The 12,481-nt window shown below is 36.9% G+C and overlaps 2 protein-coding genes across 4 annotated transcripts in view; one reads left to right on the top strand and one right to left on the bottom strand.

Moving 5' to 3' along the window:
- The window catches only part of BLNK (B cell linker), a 92,653-nt gene that overhangs the window by 66,045 nt on the left and 14,127 nt on the right, over positions 1 to 12,481 (bottom strand). The window lies entirely within an intron of this gene.
- Positions 1 to 12,481, top strand: part of DNTT (DNA nucleotidylexotransferase) — a gene marked incomplete at its 5' end in the record, with an annotated part of 141,760 nt that overhangs the window by 13,022 nt on the left and 116,257 nt on the right. The gene's annotated exons all lie outside the window — the stretch shown is intronic.

Genomic DNA, 12,481 nt, shown 5'->3' on the forward strand with positions numbered 1-12,481 from the left:
GCAACCCAGGACAGCTGAGAAGGATCAGTAGGAGCTTGAAAATGTCAGATTTTGATGTGAATGAGGGTGAGGGGATTTCTTTGACATGGTAAACAAACATAGTGTGATGCTAGCTAAACTGTCAATATCTGGGCAGTAAGCTTCATGTGAGGTGGCAGCCTTGTCATTACCTTATAAAAATTCAGAGCTACATTCTGTAACATTGCCAGTTCTGAGCATGGACAGCTTTGGAGATGTTTGTTGCTTTTTGTGTGTGTATGCATATATTTGAATGTAATAATGTATAATGAGTTTGACTTCCTCCTAATTTTCTTCAATGATTTTTCTTTGGGGAGAAGGAATAATAACATTTACTTGACAAAAAGCAATTCCATTTTGTTGTGATAAGGTAAATGTATAATATAGAAGTTCTGTATTCAATATGACTAAGTTTATGTTAAGACTTGTTAATGAAAACAGTTCTTAAGAAAAATGCCTGTAAAGAGTCTTTTAGAGTGGGGGATTAGGAGGAATCTACAGCTACATTTTTGACTTTTGAGAGACAGAGATTTGAAGTATAAATAAAAGCTTTCTGCATTTAGGCAGTCAAAACAGGTAAAAATCTGAAAAATAATAAAATTGTAGTAAGCCATATCAATGATATCCCTTATTAACTGGCATGGCAGCCCATCTGTAATTACTTTGACATTTCTTAATATAAAAAAAATGTAATGGCTTTTCTTAGTAAAAGTATCCTTATGGAATATAAAATATCTCTGGGGAATAAAAGTAAGATTTCAATTCTGGCCTCTAGAGAGAGAACCTGAGATACAGACTTTTGTTAGTGATACCTGGCAAAACCTGCCAGTGCCTCAGGCTGTGTAAATAATGGAGTAAACACAAAGAGGAATTTTTTTTTCTCCCTAATAAAGGAGAGCTGTGCCCCAAGGGGCTGAGTGGAGAGAAGGTGAATAAAATGTGAGATACTTAAAATTAAAAGTCAGTTCAGAAAGAACCACATAATAGAGAGTCATTTTTATTGTGAACGGGGAGTTACTATTTTTAAGGGAATTGGCCATTTTAAAGTGTGTAAAACTGACATCTAGTGGTAGCAATAGCACTTTGTGTGCACAGTGGCTTTACAGTGAGACCAGTTTGCAGAGCTGATTAACATGTTGTAACTATATTACATACTAGAATTGCAATTTTCTGTGCTTTAGCCGGGTGTTACAGAGCATTTCAAACTAAATCTTCCTTCTTTTAGCAATCTCTCACTTAGACAATGCCGGGTTTTGAGTCATCTTTCTGAATGCATGGTCTCGTGTTAGAGAACTGATGAACAGTTTCATTAGAGGAGAAAGGGCTGAAAGGGGCATGAGGGTTAGAAAAAGGTGAGGGTAAGAGTTAAAGAACTTCAGGGTCAGTTGGGAAACTTTGGCAGCTACCAATCTTAGACCTCTTATGAATGAGCAGAACATCAGCCTCAGAACTGTGATGTGTTTCTCAGGTCTGGCATTACTCACGAGTGTAAGCTCCTCTGGGAGAGGAATCAGGACTTTATGGCCAAAACTGAGATCTCACATTAATTCAGGTAAGATATGTGGACTCTGAATCAATAAAGCATATGGGCATGTGCTTAGATAATTCCATCGTCATTTGCTGAATCATGGTTAATATATTAATGTCTAATTCACATTTTTATTCAAAGGGCATTAAAAATACTTCTCTTTTGTCTAGCTTATGTTTTTTAGTGTCTTTGAATAAAAAAAATCCCTTGCTAAAACTCTGCATGATGCCTGCCCCACTGAGGCTTTAATTTATCTTTGCCTCCAGTGCCTTTATATACACAATATATAAATTACTAATAGCAAGCAAAGATATGCAAAAATGAAGTATCAATTATTTTTAAAATTATTTTTTGAAACATGGATTAGGGGCACCATACCTACAGTCAAAAGATGCAATTTAAAATGAACATGGAAAAATATTAAAGCATCATTCAAATCTATCTTCCAGATGATAATATGAAAGAGATCAGTTATAGAAGACAAAGTGAAGACAAAGACAAATCTGAAGGAAGAAGGGAAAGCAAGTGTGCTTCAGTGAAAGTGTAATTAGAAGTGTGGGTGGAAAACATAATCTATTATTTTTTCTGGGTTAGCAGTTTGTGGCAAGAATTGTCAAACTATATTGGTCAATTTCTGGTTGTGTTTATTTTACAGTCTTCTCAATTAATAATAACTGTTGTAAATATTTCAGATATAAAATGCTGGTAGCATAATTCTAATTCAATGTAGCTTTGTGCGGTTTCAAGGCTGTGGTGAATCATATGCTGTCTCTATCATTCCATTTCTGTTACTTTCAAAACATGGTGAATCATATTTGTTGAACACAAATGTTGACATTCTGCAATGAGACTTGAGTCACAGTTATAGAAGTGGTGTGAGAAACAGCAGCTGTCGTTTCAGATAGGCGAGCCTGGTGCTTTAGTGGGGAAGCAGAGCCGAGCAGCAATCCTGTTTGCTGCAGAGCTGCTCTCTAAGGATGAGATTAGTTGGTAACAGTTGTGCCAGCCAGAGCTGGGAGATGCAATCTTGTCTGTCCTGAGCCTGGTAATCCAGTGCAGGTGCTTCACAGTTCTAATAAGCTTTTGACCTTGGATCTGAGTGGGAGTGGTTGCAATGACATGAGTCCAGTTGTATGTGCAGAGTCACACTTTGCACTCCCCGAGGCTTCTTCTTACCTCTTGGACACTGATGCCTTTCCAAAGTTGTGGAAGCATAAGAATTAGTCATGCTAGTAGAACCAGAATTGTTAATATTCATGAGATCTCTAAGATTTCAGAGCAGCTGTCTCTGCGTTTGGCTTACATAAAACCTTGCACAGTACAAATGGAGTTGTGCTGCTGGCAGTGGTGGCAGCAAGGGAATATATTCCCTATGTAGGACTGCTGGGGTTGGGTTTCCTGGTCTGCTGTGGATTTGCCATCCACCATGGAATGCTGCTGTTATTTTGTCCTCAGGCATGCCTTCATTTAAGAAACTGCCTGTCTAATATTGTGTTACTAACAGCCATGTTCAGCATGTAATGGGAGTTTGAGATCTAGATGTTTCCTTTTCTGGAAGGAACAGTAGAGTACTTTACATTCTTTAGGGCAGCTGGAATTACTTTATTACACTGATGGTGATCTGTTTGAAGTACTGCTGCTCTAACACTTCAAAATAAAACCAAGGGGTTTTTGGAATTATTTGACAAAGTTTAATATGCATTGAACTGTAATGGTTCTGAGGATTCTGTACTGCCTCACCTACCACATTTTTTAGCTGTTGAGATGTTGAGCTGTTTTCTTCCTTGACTGAAAGATGTTTTCTTTCAATAGTAGCTCATTGAACTCCAGTGGTTTGCATTGTTCTGAGGAAACTGCCTATTACAATAGTACCATCTCATATTAAGAGCTCAGTGAAACATTAAACTAGTCCCTTTATTCTTATATGTGCTATGAGTGGGTTCACCTATGATTTATTTGTTTATGACCTAGGGTATCTAAGCCCAGCAGTTGTTTGCTCATACTTGACTGTCCAAGACTTTTTCAACCTGTTTTACTCAGTCTCACATGTGGAAGGAATGGTCATCTCCTTGAAAGTCTTGTTCTAGGACAGACAGTAAGGTTTGACTTGCAATATAAATCTGTTTGTATGGTGCATGTTATTTTTCCTAGAACATGATGTCCCCATTATTCTTAGGCTAACCTGATGGAGAGATGAGAGGTTTCTAAGGTTCTTTCAAAAATTATACTGTCTTTTTCACTGACAGTGTAATGTTCTGTGGGCCAAGCTCTGTCTGTATTTGCATGTCCTTATTGAAAGGGCATTTACTGGAACACAGAAAATAAAACCACTTCCCATATCTTTGTAGTAATGCACCAATATATGCTTAAGCAAAAAGAGTTTTAGTGTTTGAAAGAGGAAGGGAGTTACCACATATAGAAATAACTGTGACCACCAGAAATTTAGCATCAGCAAAAAAGCAGCAGAGCCTTTGCTGATGTAGGCTGCAAGATTAGGAAGTCTGATTTCTTTTTATGAGAAAAGAGAATTCAAAAGGGCCAGCTGAAATTCTTCTGGCAGAGCCATTTATCTCTAAAAATGCTTCATCAATTAAAACAATTTGTTTTTCAGGGCTTCTTTCATTTCATTGATGATTAAGATTTATTTTTTAAAAATGGTATATTTGAACCAATTACTTTTCATGTTTTTCAATATAATGTAAAAGATGCAAATGAGACATGTCAACTATCCTGCCTTAGTGGTTCCAAAGCACTTTATTTTTACTTTTATGGGAAGTTTGCAACTATTACTTCTGAATCAGAGCCAAGGGAAATATTGAATGATCAAAACTTCCATTTTTGGCCACAACTAAGAATTAACGCCTGGAAAATATTTCTAGTCTGTAGTCCAAGTTCCAGTCACCTGAGAGCAAGACATGCTGCAGAAATGTCCTCAGTACAGAGTTCTGCTAGAAGCAGACCTGGTGCTTTAAGAACTGACTTTTCCTCAGGACTCAGCCCAAGGTGTGAGTGCAATATGCTGTTGACCCAGTTTAATGGTGACATAGAGCAGAATTGACACTGTCAGCTTCTGTTAATAATCTTGTCTTTGTCAGGGCTAAACCAGGTCTGAGGCCAGCTGCTGCTTCCAGCTACCTGAGTCTACTGCAAGTAAGTGCATGCAGGTGATTTGAGTCAAGTGGTGCTCTTCTGTGTCTAGTTTATGCTGTGAAAACAAAGACTGTCCATTGGCTGTGTGCATATGTGCAGTTTCTTGTTCATCTTTCCTATTGAAACAATCTGGTTTTGCTATTTGATATTTCCTTAAGTGGGTAGACATCTCTGCAAATATGAAAAAGTCCCTTCACTTCACCTAATTTGCTTACTAAGGGAATGAGAGGAAGCAAGTGCTAAAATGGTTGTGATGGTGGTGTTTTCAGTATCTGAATATTGAGCTAGTAGGAAGAGAAATGCCTGTAAACAATAGCTCAGGCTGAGTCGGTGTGAGATGCTCTGTGCATTGCACTGAGTACCAAACTCAGTTTTCTGGGTGCTGACTCTTTCCATCCTGCTCTCGTGGGGACACTGAAAATGACAACAGGAAATAGCCTGTCAGGAGTCAATTCTCTGGTCACTGGCGGCTGACACTGGCAAGGACTCTTCTTGTTAGGGCAAGTTAAGTCAAAATCTTTGTTAACTGCTGCTGTACAAGCCAAGTAACTAAATACAGGTGTTCCCCAGGTGTGTCTGGAGCAGGGGGATCAATCTTGGAGAGCCCCAGAAAGTGGGTGGACCTTCAGCTCTCCCCTGCTGGCCAGGGGCCTGGGAACTGTGCAGATATGCTCCCTGCTGACACTGCCTGCAGAATCAGCTGCCTTCTGCTTTCCTGCATCTAGACAAAAACAATTAGAACAAGAAGTTCTGGGAAACAGCTGAGACCAAAAAAGCTGTAGAGGAGTATGAGAATCATCTTATCTCTCAGAGTAAATGCTATGGCAGAAGTTGTCAGCAACAGTTAAGCTGTAACAGTACTCTTAAAAGCAAAACCTATGCATTCTTGAAAGATTAAGAAAGAACATCTGCATAATTGTAAGCACATTACATTTCATCAAGGGAACTGGAAGTAGAAAATCTTAATTATAAGAATAAATACTCTTACTGAATCTGGAAACCAAATGTGGCTTAGTACGTGCCTGTCTACCCTAAACACTTTGGAAATAAACCACCTCATAAGCACCTTGAGCATCTACATTGAGAAAATTTCAAATGCCCACCTAGAAATGTGCTGAGCTACTTGGCTTTTAAAGTACTCCCTGGATAGTGGAATAGATTTTCTGTACCTCCTTTGATACTGATTTAGGTTTTTGAGGTAGTGCTTTAGTTTCATTGTTTAGATTTTAATAATCTTAATGGCTATAGCTATCTTATATAGATACTCTTTAATTCACATAGTCATGAGTATGTAATGTATCTGTAGGCATCTTGAAAATGAGCACTTGATTTGCTTGATTCACATTACCTCAGCCCCAGCAAGCAATATTATTAATAGTGGTGATCACTGACTCCATCAGCAGCATCACGGCAGCTGCATTTCAATGGCTGAAATAAGCTTGTGGAAAGGTAGACCTTAAGGTGCTGGCTGGAAATCATTGCAAGTAGGACAAAACACCACAAATAGTGATAATTTAGGCAAACATCAGATGTATCAAGATTGAGCACAATTAAGACCTGTTATTGTGAAGCACACGTGCCAGGTTGCTGCAAGAACCCAGCCTTCACAACTGTTACGTGTTGGAAAGACTGTCTGCCAATAGTGCATGCAACATGTGGCTCTGGCTCAATCAGAGGAAACTATTCCTGCCCCTGGAGGAAAAATAGCTACACATTTCCTATGCCTGTAAATGTCTTCATTCAAAGTATGAGCCAAATCTGTGTTGGGTCACAGCAGTGAGTCTGGATGAAGACTTCTGAGGTGGGGAGGAGGACAGGTATAGCACAGAGTAGTCACCTCTCTCCTGGTCTGTGATAGACATCAGGTGTTTCTTAGTGATTTATGGCCAGGGCAGCCCCAGGTTTTGAGAGCCACGTCTTGAAGGGCAAAGACAAAAGCTAGTAGAGTATTGCTCAATGAGAACCATTGACACAAAGAGCTTTACAGACTTCCTCAGTAAGTACTAAGCTACAAAGTGGTTAAGGATATTTGATTTAAACATCTGCTTTATTTTTCTCAGTTTGGAAATCTGAAAGCCTTTAGATAGAGCATTCCCTCCCCCACACCCCAATATCCCATCTTCTGGGAGGCCAATAAATTTATTAGTGTGCTTAAATGGTTTAATTATTTTCTGGTTTAATGCAATCAATGTCTTCTCTCAGTGCAACATCTGGTGTTAGTGATGCTTCTGAATGATAGATGCTGTGGGGATAGTTATCAGGGTAACTTAATTTGAGAGGTTTGATTTCCTATTGCTTTAGCTGTCAAGACCTGAACAGTTAGTGTCAGTTAGAAAGAAGCAAAGGAAAAGGTGCTTTGGAAGTTTTTCACTCCTTTGTTTTTAAATGGAGATTTAACAGTATAATGATCTATTTGTCAAGTGACATACCTATCTAATAGATGTTAAACTGTTAGATGATTTCAATAAGAAAAAGGAGATCTAGTTTTGGATACAGGACTCAATATACTAGGTTAAAGTTGTGGTATTGCTGCGCATATTTATGTTCTACAGACTATTAATATGTATATGTTACAGTATTTGTGTTTTTTATACTTCTGTATTGCTGCTTGGTCTTCACACACAAACGTTTATTTATTTGGATTTCATGCTGGATCTGATATTTAATCAAAGTCCTGAGGTACCCAGCATGTGCATCCTTCCCTTCCCTTTCAGGGTGATGAATCTTCGTAAATGTATACATTGATCTTTTTCTCTGTCACACTTCACAGTAGACAGTAAAGTCTGCCTACTTCTGAAGTTCTCAAACCTTCCAAGTATTCAGATATTATAATCTTGCTTTTAAGTATATTCAGGATTGATTTGATAGCATTAGATACTGTTCAGGAATGCATGTGAAGCAGACTTCCTTTTGGCCCAATCTTGAAGTGACCCAAGTTAATTGTGAGCAAGGCAATTAGCATGGGTTACAAAAATGATGCCAAATGTCATTGAAATTACTCTTCCAATATATATATATATACATTAATCTCCTTTAGAAAAATATTTTTCTACCAATTTTTGGAATTTAAATTACAGTAGTTAGCAAGTATAGCTCTTGAAGTAAAATAAATATCAGAGTATATATTTAAAGTGCCTAAAAATAAATATTTTTGTTTCAAGGCTTTATAAGTCAATGACCCAACATGTTGATAGCAGAGATTAAATGCTTACAAGAAATTCCAAAGTTCCACTGACATACAGACACTCCTTCCTTTCCTGGCAGTTTATAAAACAGTACTTGAGTTTCAGTATGCTGCCATTGCACCATTTTTGAGCAGTACATCTTTAAATCTATCTATTTAAATCTATTACTAATCTAATCTAAAAGCTTCTGCAGATTTCAGAGTGTGGGGAGAAAGGAAAAGCAGCATGTTTTCTTTGAAAAAAGTTGAGCTTTGAAAGCTACTGGAAGTTTTGGAATGTTAAAAGACAAACCAGCTGAGATATATTAACAGGCAAAGAGCAAGAGAAGAGGTCAAAATTGTACATGCAAATGTCCTTTCACATCCTAGTAATTTCTGAAGATTCACATGGCTTCAAAAATAAGCTCATTCCAGGAAAACAATGCACTTATTTTTGAACAGTTCTAATATTAGCCTGTCATTATAATGGTATCTGGAAGCCAGTGATATTTATGCTGAGATGAAAGTGACCAACATGTTAACTTTAAATGACTCTCCTAACCCCAGTTTCCTTGTGTGTGGGAGTAGTTTCTTTTTAGGAAAAAGTTACTGTTGGTTAATTTTGTCTGTCCCTTTCTCACCCTCAAACCATTGACTAATATTGAAATTTAGTTTAGACTGAATATTCCATTTTTAGGTTTAAATGCTTTAATCAAGGTTTTAAAGAATTATAGTGCAGAGTGACTGTCATATGGTGTTGTTTACATGCAAAAGCAAACTAGGAATTGTATGAATGCTGAGCACTAACATAAAAAAGTATGCTGCTCTCTAAATGATTTGATGATTTGTGAAAGTCAAGAGGCAATAATGGATGATAATGTTACATAACAGCCATCCTTACAATTGGGCATATACACTTGTAAAACAGGAAGAGAACACAAAAAATGAAAACATTTTAATTTTGATATAGAAAATGGTTTGTTTATTAGAAGTTAATCAATCCTCCACTGTGTTAAATGAGTATGTAATGAGTTTGATATCAGTGTGTGAATCCAGTTTTTTAAATGACCAGGAGCAAAATAAAATAACTTTTTTTGATAAAACCAGACAAAGTTTCTTTATAGTTCAAGAAATACTCCAAGTACTATTTTCTAGCCTGGCTTTCCACATTCGTTCTAGTGACTAAAGCAGCTAGCCATGACCATATTACTTCAAATATAGATCCCAACTACTTGTGGCTATTTCTGGTGCAATAAAAGTGTAAAAAATGAAAAAAATTAAACTCCCTAATAGTTTAAGATGGTGATGAAATGGATGGGTGTCATTGCTAAATCTGTATTTTACGTTCACTTATTTTTCTTGCCAAGGAGGGAAGCAGAGGTTTTAAACTTCAGACATGCAGATATAGAAAACAAAATCAATTTAGAAACTTGTCCTTATAAATGAATAATCCATAGTGGTGTGTACCTTCTACATAAACCTAAATAGAAGTGTTGTATTTTTAGTCCAGAAAAATAAATCTTAAGTAATATATTTTATTTTTACTTAGTATTTTCTTAGCTTTTTACATGTGACTATAATTACCCAGCCAGATAATACACCTGCACAGAATGACCAGATATCTTCTAGAATACTTAAATAAGGAAAAACAAATTGTATTTTACCTTCTTTTGCATTACCTGCCAAGTAAGAGACCCTGGCATTTCCCACTCTAATATGTTTATAAAATGACTATGGCTTCCCACTATTATCCATGTGTGAGAGAGGGGATCTGAAGCTCATTCAGATGTGTGAGGTGCACAAGATCAGATGGTGAATGTTGGAGAAATTGTTGACCTGACTGATAACCAGACATTTGCAGAGAGTCACTGAATCTGGGCACTGTTTAACATGACAAAAGTGGCTCTGTTTGGCTTTAGCTGATGAAAATTCATGAATCAGGGTTACTTCAAGCTGAAACTCAACAAAGACAAAATCTTATCCCAGAAACTCTTGATGTTGCAACCATACTTCACATTTTGTTGTGGAAATTCAGCTATTGTCTGCCAATATCAAATGATACCAGTTTTATTTTGCTGACCCAATGGATATTTCTTGCATTTGAAACTAATGTGGTGGTTTGTGTTGTGATGAAGAACATAGGAAAACAGAAAACCCTCCTATAACCTAATTGTTGAGTTCTTCAGTTTTATATATTTCTGAATTTATTCATGAGCACAGACACAACAGTCCTTCAAGACTCAACAGAAAATGTAGCTCTACACTGTCAAGTTCAAGAATACTTAATTGGACAGGGAAAAGGAAGAAATGATAACACCATAAATAATGCATGGTACAGTTCTAAAAACTGTACTGAAACTTTGTCAGTAGAGGACTTTCTGTTTGGAAAGTGTATATATGACCAAATAAACCCCAGGCTTTAGGGATGACACTATTACAGAATTTATTTGCCCTCTTTTTCTACTTCCTCTTCTAAATGCAGTATTGTGTTTGTACAGATGCATTTCAGATACTCTGAAACCACCTGAATCAAAAACATTCAGGTAAAAGAGTGAGGTTTTGAGGTTGGTTTTTTTGTTCCAGTGAAGAGTCTCCTTTACTTAAAATGTCATGCTGGCCCATAGAGGCATTTCTCTAATCTGCTTTATATATTCTACAGGACCCAGACAATCTAAAACACAAATGAAGTGTTACTTTTTCCCCTTCACAGGAAACTAGGGGTTAAGGGCAAATGTCAGCATTTGCCTTGAGTAGTTCTGAGTGACTAAAATAGGTCATCAGCTATAAATAGATAACATATGTTTGTAGTCTAATGCCTGTATTTCTTTTTAGCCAAAAAAGTCATATGACTTGTTCAATTCATGTCTATTTCATCCCACATTCAGATGGTTAAGCACCCTGCCTTCTCATATTATGCTGATTAGATGTTCTAGATGTCTAATGGGACTTTTAAGTAAGTTTGATTAAAAAATCAAGTTTTTACTCTATCAAGGTCATATCTTGAGAAATCAACCCCATGGCATTTGTAAAGTTTTAATAATTCTCAGTCTTAAGCTTTTTCAAGGACTCTGCTGCAATGGATGCAGATAATAACATCTTTTAAAAGTGTAAATTGCATTCAAGTAGCAGGGGACAAAATAGTTAAACTGTTAAGTGAAAAAGCCCAGCTACACAGGAACACTGGAAAAAATAAACAGGAACGCAAAGAAAAAAAAGAAAATATTCTATAGCAGATTGAAAGAATATTAATAAAGAAGTTATATTTTGTAGGAATTTTGTGCCAAGCTGATTATTAATGTGAAGTCAAATGCTGCAGGTAAGAGTGCCTAGAGGAAATCAGATGCCCTACAAATAGAAGCTGTGTTTCTGCATTTGACACACTAATGTGAATTTTGGGTAGAATTTACTCTTCAGTATTCCACAGGGCTGAAATACATGAAATGATTGAAATTCTTATTCTTCTAAGCAGTGCTTTTGTAAGTCCTCTGGGAATTCTAAATTCTTTCCAACGTGCCTCTTCCTGAGGACCAGTGTGTGATGTGGCTTCCCAGCAGTCCAACCCAAACTTCAAGCCAGATTCCCCAATGTAAGGTCTGCACTTATGCATGAAATTGGCACTGGGAAAACTCATGCAAGATCTCTGCAATTGCATTTGTGTGTGTTTTGTTTTTATTTTTTAATGTGGGCAAATTCCATGAGTTTTTAGATATGGAAAGACTGATAAATATTTAATAGTGTCTTTTGAGCCATTCTAGGAATGGCTGGAAGCTTTTGCTCTTAGCAGTATGCCAATAACTGACAGGTCATGCAAGCCATCTGCTGATCATTTAAAATTAAAGATAATATTACAGTGAAATTCAGAAATCACTACATAACTAGCAACATATAGGCTTAGTGTTCCTGTTGTGGTTTTTTTTTTTCCCCTTAGCATCATGCTTATTCAGAGCAGATGTCATCCTGTAAAAAAACCCAGGATGGCTTAATTTTACTCAGGGAAACTCCCTGATATTTGGTAACTTCCTCAATGCTTCTGCTTTCTATAACCTTGCATTGCAGACTTCATGGACTTTCATTTTAGGTGCCTTAAGCTTTTTAATTCAGTCATAATAGCTCAGTGAGCATTAGCAAAATGTGCTCAGGTTATTGTGGGTTACATATAAATTGTAGGCTACAAGTATGTCTCAGTGAAATTCTGCCAGCAGAACTGTCCTGGCATAATGATCATCATGTAACACCCCTGTGGATGTCCTGGGTGGGTAACAGTGTAGTTGTTTTGCTTTCATTCATGTCAATTTACAATTAGTAGCTTTGTCTTTGCAGTATCCAGACAGGTTTCAACAGAAGGTTGTTCTGTTCACAGTCCTTTATTTTTATTTTTTTTTTTAAGTGGAAGTTCATCTATTTTTTTCCCAGTAATTTCTAGCTGTCTTTCATTTCTGTGTTTAGGACTCCAGTTAGTTCCTGGATTAAGAATAGGAGCTTGAAATGTATCTCCTTGGAAATTTATCTCATTTTGGCATTAACATCACCCACTGCCCCAAAATGTTAGTATTTGAGGCCTTTCAGATTCCCTCTGTTTGCAATAGAAATTTAGACTATAATCAACTGTACTCAATGCAGTC

Source organism: Erithacus rubecula, assembly GCF_903797595.1.
Source record: "Erithacus rubecula genome assembly, chromosome: 9".
Classification (NCBI taxonomy): Eukaryota; Metazoa; Chordata; class Aves; order Passeriformes; family Muscicapidae; genus Erithacus; species Erithacus rubecula.